We start from the raw sequence: 13,374 nt of genomic DNA, 5'->3' as shown, positions 1-13,374 counted from the left end.
AAATTAGCATTAGTTGAGCTTCATACATATCATTTTAGTTGTTTTATTAAACCTACAGAATGTATTATACAAATGCATCACTTGGATTTGAGACCTACAGTTTTCTAGCAAGTCTAGACTTAAAGACAAGTATGTTTTTTCATGATTCAGTTAGGAAAGAACGATACCTCTAACTGCTGAAAAAAAATCCCCCACCCCCCCAAATGCTTGTACCTTTACATTTATAATTATTTTTCCACCAGAAAGCAGGAATTTATTGAGCTAAAGAATGGCCCAGCTAAAGGCTGGGATTAAAACAGCTTTGAGAGTCACTGTTTAAAGTGTCCTTGCCCTCGATATAGGGTCACCAAAATGGGGGCAGGTCTTCTCCCTGCCCAGTAGGTCCATACCAACCAAATGACATAAGGACTTGGAATCAGGCCCTTCTAAGAAGTAATAATAACTTCTCTGAACTTGAATGTGAACGATCCCTCTAGTATCTAGTTCTGGGAACCATCTAGAAATGCCTTAAAAAGGGCTAAATTCCATATCAAACCCTGTTCTCAGAAATCCTTTCCTGGTTTACCTTTAAAACTTTCCCAGGTTCATAGATAAAGCTTGCAATTAAATACCGTCAAGCAGGGATCAGTCCAGAAAGGTATAGAAAGCATAAGGGGAGTGCTTAATGACTTCATGGATTCTTAGTATCTGTTTCCAGATGTGAAACTGTATTTAAGCTCCTAAGAACCTTACCTGAATAAGCATTGTAACTACCGGTTATTGTGCTAAAAATGGGTTAAGAACATATACAGCAAAGTAAAAACAGTAAAGAGAATAAAAATCCAGGTAATTCTTAGTCAATTTATCAACTGAGAATCAAAGCCACAAAAACGCTAGTGTAAAGATACTTCCTTCTCCAGAAACAGATCAGAAAGAAGATAGCCCAAAATCAGTAAGCACAACAGACCTATCAAACATCAGTAATGAGTAATCCAGTCAAGAAATGGGCAGAAGACATGAATAAACATTTCTCCAAAGACGTACAAAGGCCAAGAGACACATGGAAAAATGCCCAACATCACTCAGCATCAGGAAAATATAAACATAAAACTATAATAAGGGCGCCTGGGTGGCTCAGTGGTTAAGCCGCTGCCTTCGGCTCAGGTCATGATCTCAGGGTCCTGGGATCGAGTCCCACATCGGGCTCTCTGCTCAGCAGGGAGCCTGCTTCCTCCTCTCTCTCTCTCTGCCTGCCTCTTTGCCTGCTTGTGATTTCTCTCTGTCAAATAAATAAATAAAATCTTTAAAAAAAAAAACTATAATAAGACACCACCTTACCTGAGTCAGAACCGCTAAAATTAACAAGTCAGGAAAAAATAAATGGTGAGGATGCAGAGAAAGGGGAACCCTCTACACTGCTGGTGGGAATGCCTAGGCTGGTACAGCCACTCTGGAAAACAGTATGGAGGCTCCTCAAGAACCTTAAAGAGAAATCTCAGGAAGTTAAAAACAGAGCTATATATGACCCAGCAATTGCACTACTAGGTATTTACCCCAAAGGATACAAACACTATGATCTGAAGGGGTGCCTGCACCCCAATGTTTATAGCAGCAATATCCACAATAGATACACTACAAAAAGAGCCCAAATGTCCATCGACAAATGAATGGATAAAGATGTGATATATAGGGGCACCTGGGTGGCTCAGTCAGTTAAGCCCTGCCTTGGGCTCAAGGGTCCTGATCGAGCCTGATCTCAGGGTCCTGGGATAGAGCCCCACATCGGGTTCTCTGCTCAGCAGGGAGCCTGCTTCCCCCTCTCTCTCTCTGCCTGCCTCTCTGCCTACTTGTGATCACTCTCTCTGCCAAATAAAATCTTTATTTAAAAAAAAAAGATGTGGGCGCCTGGGTGGCTCAGTGGGTTAAGCAGCTGCCTTCGGCTCAGGTCATGATCTCAGGGTCCTGAGATCGAGTCCCGCACTGGGCTCTCTGCTCAGCGGGGAGCCTGTTTCCTCCTCTCTCTCTCTCTCTTCCTGCCTCTCTGCCTACTTGTGATCTCTCTCTGTCAAATAAATAAATAAAATCTTTAAAAAAAAAAAAAAGATGTGATATATATACATATATACACAACATATATTACTCATCATTACATCAAAAAGGATGAGATTTCACCATTTACATTGACATGGAAGGAACTGGAGGTATCAGGCTGAGCGTAATAAGTCAATTAGAGAAAGAAAATTATTATACAGTTTCACCCATACGTGGAATTTAAGAAACAAAACAGAGGATCATGGAGAAAGGGAGGGAAAAATAAAATAAGATGAAATCAAAGAAGTAGACAAACCACAAGAGACTCTTAACTATAGGAAACAAACTGAGGAAGGGGAGGTGGGTGGACGGATGGGGTAACTGGGTGATGGGCAATAAGGAGGGCATGTGAGGTAATGAACACTGGGTATTATATGCAACTGATGAATTACTGAACTCTACATCTGAAACTAATGATACACTATATGTCAACTAACTGAATTTAAATAAGTTAAAAACTTTTTTTAAAAATCAGTAATGAATAACTATACTGTTGGGACTGCCAGTAACCACCTGACCTTGGGCCAGTCAATTAAATGCTCTCATCATTCACAGAATTCATTGAAAAGGAGCCCAAATCACTGATGGTGAAATCCTCCTTCTCCTAGCTCTCAAAGTCTATATGTCAATACTGTGTATTAGAATAAGCTATTTCCTAGTAGAACATTACTCAGAGAATTATTAACTCTAACAGGTCATGAAGGTTATCACATTAAAGCAATACACCTAAAATTCACTGATCTTCAAACAGTCAAATGTCTCAATAGCAGCTAATTCAACTGTTCCTATCTCCTGCAGATTCTGCTTATGCTAAAAACTACTATTATTATTACATTTTAGGTGTAACCCACAACCTTTTAAAACCACATATTTCTAAGAAACTTATTTAGGACCATCCTTCGAACTAGATGGATGATAAACACAATTTCAGGGCTCTAAAGAGAATCAATCCTTTCAGTCCAAACACATTTCTAAGCCCTGTTATCACATACAGGAATGATTTTAACACAAATGTACAACTCTAAATACTTTAACAGACCCTTTTCTCCACAGGTCTCAACTATATAAGGGCAGCTAAGGCCAAAGTAGCTTTTTCCTTTACCTTTGGAAAAAAAATGGTATGTATACATTTTACTCATTCTTAGTTATATTTACTTCCTCTTAATTCAGGATGGATAGCAGTCATTATATGAAAGATCAGACACTCCGAAATCTTTGATAAAATCATTCAATATAGGGACGCCTGGGTGGCTCAGTTGGTTAAGCAGCTGCCTTCAGCTCAGGTCATGATCCCAGCGTCCTGGGATCGAGTCCCACATCGGGCTCCTTGCTCCGCAGGGAGCCTGCTTCTCCGACTCTGCCTTTCACTCTGTCTGCCTATGCTCGCTCTCGCTCGCTCTCTCTCTGACAAATAAATAAATAAAATCTTTAAAAAAAAAAAAATCATTCAATATATTTATTAAGCTAGCTATAGCTTATTTTTTCCTAAGAATCCAATTAAGAATTGTTCTATTGTTTGGGGGTGCCTGGCTGGCTCAGTTGATAGAGCATGCTACTCTTGATCTCAGGATCATAAGTATGAGTCCCTGGGTGGCGCAGTCGGTTAAGCATCTGCCTTAAGCTCAGGTCATGATCCCAGGGTCCTGATATCGAGTCCTGCATGGGGGGGGCTTGCTCAGCAGGGAGCCTGCTTCTCCTTCTGCCTCTCCCCTGCTTATGTGAGCTCTCTGACAAATAATTAAATAAAACCTTTTTATTTATAAATAAATAAATAAAATGTGTAAGGGGCGCCTGGGTGACTCAGTCAGTTGTGCAGCCAACTCTTGATTTTGACTCAGGTCATGATCTCAGTGTCCTGGATAGAGCCCCATGTCGGGCTCTGCGCTTGGCAGGAAGTCAGCTTGAGGATTCTGTCTCTTCCTCTTCCTGTCACCCTCCCTCTGCTCATACTCTCTTATTCTCTCTCTCTCTAAAATAGATGGTTAAAAAATAAATAAATAAAAATAAAATAAATCTTTAAAAAGAATTGGTTTATTTTTTTAAGTAAGGTATATGCATAATGAGTTTTATAATTTTTAATTACTCAATAATGAAACACTTGTTTATAAAAGGTGAGCAGTACACAACAAAATAAATTTGAGTTTAGTTTTAGCAGTATGTTTTCTGCCCATATACTAAAGATTGGTTTATTTAACTAGAATCCATAGACCCACAATGGGTTCTGAGAGTCTCTTTATCTTTAATATTTTATTTATTTATTTGAGAGAGAGAGAGAGAGAGAAAGAGCACAAGCGGGGGAGGGGCAGAGGGAAAAGGAGAAGTAGATTCTCCACTGAGCAGGGAGCCCAATGCAGTCTCCATTCCAGGACGCTGGGATCATGACCTAAGTCGAAGGCATATGCGTAACAGACTGAGCCACCCAGGCACCCTGGGTTCTTTCAACCTTATTAACCCCCTTAAATTATATGAAAAACAAAGTGTGCAAGTACAATAATTCCCCCTAACCTACAGTGGATACATTCCTAGACCCCCAATGGATGCCTGAGACTGCAAATAGTACCAAACCCTATACATACTGATTTTTCCTATATGTACATACCTATGGTAAGTTTAATTTATAAATTTGGCATGGTAAGAGATTAATAATAATAATAATAAAATAGAACAATTATAACAATATACTGTAACAAAAGTTATGTGAATGTGGTCTTTCTCCCTCCCAAAGTATCTTAATTATACTGTACTCACCCTTCTTCTGATAATGATGTGAGATGATAAAATACCTACGAGATGAGATGAAGGAGGGTAAATGATGTAGGAATTGTGACTTACTATTAGTCTACTACAACTTTCTAACATGTCAGAAGAAGGATCACCTACTTCCAGACCCAGACTGACCATGGGTAACTAAAAACACATAAAGCAAAACTACAAACAAGGAGGGATTCCTGTTTATTTTTCTAAGGAGATAGCACAAAGCTTTGGGGAGATGCTCAAAAGAGATCATGACCCTTGACTAAAAATCTCTGCATTATGGAACATATATTAAGATTTTACTCTCAATTAATAATTCAAAGTATTTAATACTCCAAAATAATAATATATAATTTTAAGAATTCCTTAAATTCAACAAGGATTTCTCATGTGAGAAAACTTAAGTCAAGCCAACGTTTCTGGCAAGATTTCCATAAAAGACAAGATTGATGTAAACTAGGTATTTCTTTTTTTTTTTTTTTTTTTTTTAAGATTTTATTTATTTATTTGACAGAGAGAGAGGAGGAAGCAGGCTCCCTGCTGAGCAGAGAGCCCGATGCAGGGCTCGATCCCAGGACCCTGAGATCATGACCCGAGCTGAAGGCAGCGGCTCAACCCACTGAGCCACCCAGGCACCCCTAATCTAGGTATTTCAAAGTAATCTTAAAATTGTCTAACAGTGGGGCGCCTGACTGGCTCAGTGGGTTGGGCCTCTGCCTTCGGCTCAGGTCATGATTCCATGGTCCTGGGATCGAGCCCCACATCGGGCTCTCTGCTCAGCGGGGAGCCTGCTTCCCTCTCTCTCTCTGCCTGCCTCTCTGTCTACTTGTGATCTCTCTCTCTCTCTGTTAAATAAATAAATAAAATCAAAAAAAAATTTTTTTTAATTTTCTAACAGTTAACATTTAAACTAACACATACGCACCACCATTTAAGATCTCAAAATGATTTATATTTGAAAACTGGTGGCACACACACAAACATTCTAGACAAAATGGATCCATTAATACATGTGGTACTAAGATATTTAGAAGGCTTTTTAATGAAATGTGCCAAATAATTCACCAGAGACAGTGACAGTCATAAAGAAGTGTGTCTTAACTTGTAACACAGAAACTGGCTTTTTTCAAATATTGATTTAAGATCAAAGTATGTCAATAATATGCTGTACGGGTCTAAAAGACAGAGATAACAGATTTAGATAAAACTTTCTATGAAGCTAAAGTTAGATTTTTCTTTCTCTCTCTTTTTTTTTTTTTTAAGATTTTGATTTATTTATTTGACAGAAAGAGATTACAAGTAGGCAGACAGACGGGGGGGGGGGGGGGGGGGCGGGAGGGGGCGGGCAGGCATCCTGCTGAGCAGAGAGCCTGATGATGCAGGGCTCACTGGATTCCAGGACCGTGAGACCATGACCTGTGTGGAAGGCAGAGGCTTAACCCAGTGAACCACCCAGGTGCCCCAGATTTTTCTTTTTTTAAAGATTACTTATTTATTTGACAGAGAGAGAGAAAGACAGTGACAGAGAGGGAACACAAGCAGGGGGAGTGGGAAAGGGAGAAGCAGGCTTCCCATGAGCAGGGAGCCTGATGCAGGGCTCAATCCCAGGACCCCGGGATCATTACCTGAGCCAAAGGCAGCCGCTTAACAACTGAGCCACCCAGGTGCCCCTTAAGTTAGATTTTTTCTAACTATATGTTTTCTCCATATGATCAACCTCATTGCACCCTTTAATATTCTTTTTCCCCATCTAAATCCTTTCATTCAGAAATAATGTCATCTCTCATTTAAAATACTTTGGTATATAATCTCATGTTGCTATATTGTTTTGGTATATAATCTCATGTTGCTATATTGTTTTATATATGTATATTAAGTATATCCAATTACTGGGGCGCCTGGGTGGCTCAGTGGGTTAAAGCCTCTGCCTTCGGCTCGGGTCATGATCCCAGAGTCCTGGGATCGAGCCCCACATCGGGCTCTCTGCTCGGCAGGGAGCCTGCTTCCTCCCCTCTCTCTGCCTGCCTCTCTGCCTACTTGTGATCTCTGTCTGTCAAATAAATAAATAAACAAAATCTTTAAAAAAAAAAAAAAGTATATCCAATTACATTAAACCCATCCAACAGTAGATTATTATATCTAATTTCTCTTGCCTAGCACAGTATAACACATGTCTCAAAAATATTTAAATGAACGATTTCTACTTCACTTAGCTTAGTGTCTATTGTCACATTCATCATTCTGTATGGTAGTACCTGGTAAAACTGTTTAGGGATTTGCTTCAAAATAAAAAAGGGGCAAGTGGGTGGAAGTAGAGATGAAACAAGATTAACCACAGGTTTGTAATTGCTAAAGTTAGTGTGTCATTTTATGTCAGCAACTTTCCATAATACAAAGTTCAAAGAAGATTCCTTCTCCTACTAGAACAGAGAGAATTTCTCAAAAGACAGGTCCAATAGTCTTCTTCTGTAGAAACCTGCCCCATAGAGAGCAGATAAATTTACTTCACTAAACACATTTCATTATTTAGGCAGGACTACCTTTCAAAAATACTTTAACAGCTTCTGTATGGTATATTATTTAAATGGTCCTTTTATAAAACTCAAATAAAACATATATTCATTTGTTAACTATTTACTAAGTACCTACTTTCTCAAATATCCTATCTTAGTAAATGCAGGCTATCAAAAATAAAACATCCTCTCTAATACATTGGATCTGATAGTATCTCAAGCATCCACAGAAAAAAGGCAAGGAGAGAAGGCAAAGACATGAAGACAAAAAAAAATAGCAGAAAGCTAATAAATCCAGGTTTTTTTTTTAAAGATTTTATTTATTTATTTGACAGAGAGAGATGACAAGCAGGCAGAGAGGCAGGCAGAGAGAGAGGAGGAAGCAGACTCCCTGCTGAGCAGAGAGCCCGATGCGGGGCTCGATCCCTGGGATCATGACCTGAGCCGAAGGCAGCGGCTTAACCCACTGAGCCACCCAGGCACCCCTAAATCCAGTTTTTAAGAAGGATTTAAGGCATCTACATTTTTAAAGAGAGAGCATAGTTTGTTCAAGCTGGACAAGTCTCTAAGTTCCTCTCCCAACTCCACTTTAGAAATGAGAAAACTAAAGCTCAGAGAGGGGAAGTGACTCGCCTCAAGCTACACATCAAGTTACTAGCAAAACCAAAATTAAAACTCAGATCTGCTGATTCACAGTGCAATGTTAATTTTCCACATCAAAGTACTTTCTTCTACACTGTAATATTCACTAACTAAAGAGAATGAGTATTTTATTATTAATATATGCTTCAGTTCTATATTATACCACACACACACACACACACACACACACACAAAATGTAATAGACTAAGTAAAGAAAGGAGCTGGGAAGAAAATGCACACAACAAACTCCTAAGGCACTGTACATGCAGACTATATGCATATACCACACTTCTCAACTCTGAGACACACATTTGACTTTAAGACATAGTAGCCATTTGGGAGTGCCTCTCTACTTACTAGATGGGGTGTTGTCCAATTCATGAATCATTTAATAAAGAGAATTAGATCTTCAAATTAAAAAAAAAAAAGACAAAGTACCCATTTCATAAGCATTTTCAAAAAGACACTGTAAATTACATCTTCATTTTAAAAAATACTAAAATGTGAAAACATACCCCTCTAAAGGTAATATAATGCACCCTTAAAAGACACATAATAATCACCATCATTTAAGAGCCAGTGTCATAAAGCAAATACACAGAGCAACAGTGCCATCTTCTAAGGTAACAAAGTTACTAAACACCTAAGGCTATGTGGCATTTTTTTTAAATTGCAAATATTAACATAAACAACTCTTTCTTGCCTTTTATCTCATATGCATGAATTCTGGCTTAAGCAAGGTTTCAATCTCAGCTCTGTTCTACCTCTCCAACATTTGGAAAGTTACTAATTTCTCTGAGCCTCATTCTCTCATCTATAAGAGGTTCTCCACCTTGGAGAATTGTATGAGAACTAAATGTAATAATTTATTTAAGGAACATAGTACAGTACCTAGATGAAACATTAAGCTTCCTCCCACAATCCCTATGGGCCAAATTAAACTAAAAATTAGATCCTATTCTTGACTTACAAGATGGCCATCTCCATTTTAGAGACTGAAATTAAACTGTACTGATCCTGAGGCAAATCCTACTAGTTAGCTCTTGAATAATTATTTGATTAGAGAAGCTTATTTCATTGTCTTGAAATTTGTCTCTTTTCTTCTTCAAATTGGGAACTGAAAACAATGACAAATTTTAAGTTAAATTAGTTATATGTAAATTCAGCACTTTCATATTGTCTTACTGAACTGAAACTGTAAGCCCATTACAAACCCAGTAAGAGAGGAACTACAGAACAAATGTGTAGGAAGAAAGAAGGGTATAAAATCCAAAAGACACAGTTAAAATGACTCAATTGAATGAGAAGTATGCATTTGTTTAACCTTAAATTCATTTATTAAACCCTAAAAAAACAACGTTCAGAAAAATCAAGACCATAATATCTCCATGCTTCAAGGTGAGTTAGTAATCTCATCCCTCAGATTAAGCAAATGCCATCTTTCAGTATATACAGTTTCAGGATGTGTCTGGTCATTTCTAAGACAGGAATGTACCTACCCAAGTATCTCATAGGTAGCAATATACACTGAAATAAGACCATCTTTTCCCCTTCCCCAAACATAATGCAGAGAAGCCCACCCACATATTCCCTATTAGCTCGTTTCAGTAGAATGATTTTCTCCCCAACTAACTATAAAAGTAATGCTTGTTTTATTGAACTTGGAAAATACAAAGTGCATGAGCATTTTTAAAACACCCACGATCTCAGCAGCCAAAGATTAAAATTTTAGAAAGGGACATACCAACTCTTTCCTATGAATTTGACCGCAACTGCCATCATATTTTAACTATGTATAGAGCACTTGCCACTAAACATGAGTAACTATCTGCCTATACCTTATTATCTTAATTCTGGTTTTTGAGACTAAATTCACACAAGTTTTTTTCCTGACTTAACTCATTCTTCTCAATCTGTTCTTCCGAGTCTCTCAGCTACGTATTTTGTTGCTAACTACTTCCTCTTTCTTAAAACTATTTCTATTCTAAGTTTTCCAAAACAATATATTCCTCAGTATCTACAAGAGTCTCTCCAGCTCATCTTTTTCTCTTCCTTCACTGGCTCTATTCTATTAATTCCTGACAACCTCCAAAAAAAATGGCTCCAACCTGACCTTTGGATTTGCTTGTCCACTTTGAACCTCCAGCATTTAACACAGTGCCTGGTAGGAAGCTTAGGGTCAATTAGTATTTACTGACTTTGTCAATCCTGACCTGCCACCTATTAGTTGTGTGATGTTGGGCAAAATAATCTCTCTGAATCTCAGTTCCCTCATCTATAAAATAGCGATAATCAAAGAAAGATGAGGCTAGAATAGCTCAAAACTGTGTCTGGCACAAAGTGAAACCCAATAAATTTTGCTACTGTTATCAATATAATCTAGTACAGGACTCAAAAATGTTTCTGATTGTTTTATGGTTGAACACCAAATCTACCTCTCAATAACCCAACTTATTGTCAACATATTTTCTTATCACAAATATCAAAAAATATTTTTGTACTCTTTCCCTTACTGTCTCCAATCCATCATTAACTATTCTAATTCTTCTCTCCTAGCCACAAGACAGAACCATTGTTTTTCAACTAAACTACAACCACAGACTCAATTGATCTCCACACTCTTATATCTTCATTCAAATATTCCATCCTCCTTAAAACCATTTTTAATGTGTCATTCTTATCCAAAGTTGCTGATAGCATGTCCAAACTACTGGAATGTCATCTTCATGTCTTCCAATAACACATACCCAAACTCCTAGTTCTAAAGATGTCTCAAAACTAACCTCTTCCTGGAAACCTTCCCTGATTAACTCCACACCACTTGGATTAGTTGTTCTCTGCTCTGAGTCACCGCAGCACTTGGGTACTGTTATACTAAGGGTAAAATGTGATCAGTGAATAGCAGTGCCAAGAAATTACTTCCACGAAATTATTTCTACCTCCTAGAAAAGAATGGTCCATTAACTACAATGCTTTGTGATCTGGGTAAGGAAATATCCTATACAACATATGCCCTCTTTGCTTTCTGTCTTTGACACTTTATATTTGTCAAGAAGTGTTTAACTCTTCACAAGCCTTTTGTACTACAGTCAAGCAAAAATTACATCTCGACGCCTATCAGCACCTCCAATTTAAATCCACTGAAAATGTATAGTGGGCCACTTTTGTTTCTACTACTACTTCTCTGTTCTCAACCTCTGCCCACACCCCACAAATAAAAACTTTTTTTTTTTGCATCTTTTGCAATGGTCTCCACAAACAGTTCCTCCTTACGCCACACACTCCCAGTCCAGACCCTCTCCTCCTTCCTAAGAACTCCTAAAGATTTAAACAGAGAAGTAACAGCAGAGATAATACACACATTGTCTTTGATTCCTCTAAGTGAAAAGAACCTTGAACCTATTTAGCTATAACGCTCTTCCCAAGGCTAAAAAACTTCCCAACAATAGGATACATAATCAAATTCCACTGCATCAAAGTGTTCGATCTTACAGTAACAGAACTGTACTTCCACGTTAATTTTCACTGTGTTACTCTCAGAGATCTTGCATCATTTTTATGCTATGTCCAACAAAATAGGTGAGACATTCCCCTACAGCGCAGATTTTCTGAACCTACCTTCTGATGCTGCCTTTAAACCAACAGATTCTAATTTTTTTAAGACAAAGAATTAAGGGATTCCTCATTGCCATCCATGAAAAAACAAACAATATCTGCTTTTTGAGAGGGTGTGCGTGCTGCTGTGGCAAAACAATGAGATGAACTAACGGGGTGGAGAAGGGAGACACAGCCAGCCTCAGTAGAGAGAGTTAACTTTGAGGGCTTGGCCCTCATGAGTAGTGTACGAACCTATGAACCTGGCTGACTGAGTCCTTCCTACCTGCAACACTCGGCTCTCCAGCCTCTCCCAAAAAGAACAGTTATTCTTGCTCACTTAGTCATAAAAGATCCACACCCTTCTGCAGCCGACGGTCAGCAACTTGCACACTTTCTCCTAACTGGTCTCCTAACGCCTTCTAGTCAGCCAGCTTCCAGCCACACCTCATCTAAAATCTTCTCTCAGTCACCTTCCGGGAGTAGGTCCCTCTCACTCCAAATCCACTCGTCCTCATTCGTCCAGGGATCTTAACCTTCAAAACCCTCCCGGCTGATCTCCCCCTCCACTCCCTCAGTGCCTACTTCCCAAAGGCCAGCCACATTCCCCGGCTCCGCACCTTCACCCCGGGCACCCTTTTCTGAGCATCACCCTTTCCCCCATCACTTTCTTCTCCCTCAGAAAGACCAGAAATTCTTTCAATCACACGCCCCCTCCGACAGCCGCCCCGGGGCACACGAGCCCGCTCCTCCGTTAAGTACCCCGCCCCACCTTCACCACCTCTCCGCGGCCTCCCCACACCAGGCGGAGCCCCCAAGGCTCCGCGGCTGCAAACCAGGCCCCTCCCTGCGTCCCCGCTCGCCAGCCCGGCACTCCGGAGGGCGGCGGCCCGAGCCCAGCGGCGCACAGACCACCCGGGCAGAGGCAGGCGCCCCCGGGTCCGGGCGGCCCAGGGTGGGGGCGGGGGCGGGGCGGCGGGTGTCGCCTCTGCCTCGGGCGGCCTGCCGCCCCAGCTCCAGCAGCCGCGGCCGGGACCAGGCGAGAAGCGGCCCGCATCCCGGCCTCCCTTCGCCCGGCAGTCGCCGCCTCTCACCGAGACGCAGAGGCTCGGGCCTCGCTTTCCCCCTGGCCGTCCAGCGATGGCTCCGCCGCCGCCGTCGCGCTCTCCTCACTCGCTCCTCCACCACCCCCGACCGGCTGCTGAAGAGCGGACGGGTAGTGGCACGCCCATTGGCTGTGCCACTCGCGTCAGCCTTCCCGACCCGGACCTCGCGATGTGACTGGCTGGCGCGGCGCCTCTTTTCCACGTCCTGTCCTGATTGGCCTGTCTTGTCTCTCGCGCCCCCTTACCGGGAGGAAAGCTCACCCCCTCCTCCTCGCTTCGGCCTCCCACCCTCCACAACCCCGTTTCCATCGCGGCTGGCTGGGGGCGGGAGCAGGCGCAGGGGGCGGGAGCGGGGAACGCGAACTGCCAATGGGAGCGCCGAGAGGGCTGGGAGGCGGGCTCTGCGGCCGGCCGGTACACGGGGGCAAGTTCAACCAATGGGCGCGCGCCCCACATCCCGGGCTCAGGAGCGCCGGCTTGGCCATTGGGGTTCCGGCGGGTGGCGCCCAGGGCCACACCCGGCTGGCTCGTCGCGCGGGAGGGGTACCCACTGGAAAGGTGGGAGAATGCGGCGAGGCGGCGCTGGCGAGCGCGGGCAGCCATTGTGGCGTGCTCCTGCAGCGCCTACGTGGAGTCCGGCGCTGGGTCGGTGAGAGGGGATCCCAGGCTCTGTACTCCAGGACCGCGGCGGGAT

General features: G+C 41.7%; 1 protein-coding gene across 6 annotated transcripts in view; it reads right to left on the bottom strand.

Moving 5' to 3' along the window:
* The window catches only part of FAR1 (fatty acyl-CoA reductase 1), a 91,952-nt gene that overhangs the window by 52,543 nt on the left and 26,035 nt on the right, over positions 1-13,374 (bottom strand). The window contains exons 1-2 of one of the 6 annotated variants that reach the window (XM_059136744.1): positions 12,669-12,958; positions 4,819-4,853 (exon numbers count right to left, since the gene is read on the bottom strand). The exons of 2 other annotated variants lie outside the window; for them this stretch is intronic. The gene's annotated coding sequence lies outside the window, so the exon portion shown is untranslated. Of the gene's footprint in view, positions 1-4,818; positions 4,854-12,668; positions 12,960-13,374 lie in introns of those variants that run through there. 3 more of the 6 variants (XM_059136721.1, XM_059136737.1, XM_059136712.1) reach the window with 3 other exon arrangements.

This window comes from Mustela lutreola, chromosome 1, assembly GCF_030435805.1.
Source record: "Mustela lutreola isolate mMusLut2 chromosome 1, mMusLut2.pri, whole genome shotgun sequence".
Taxonomy (NCBI): Eukaryota; Metazoa; Chordata; class Mammalia; order Carnivora; family Mustelidae; genus Mustela; species Mustela lutreola.
The sequence above is the reverse complement of the archived record's forward strand: the minus strand, read 5'-3'. Positions and strand labels throughout refer to the sequence as shown.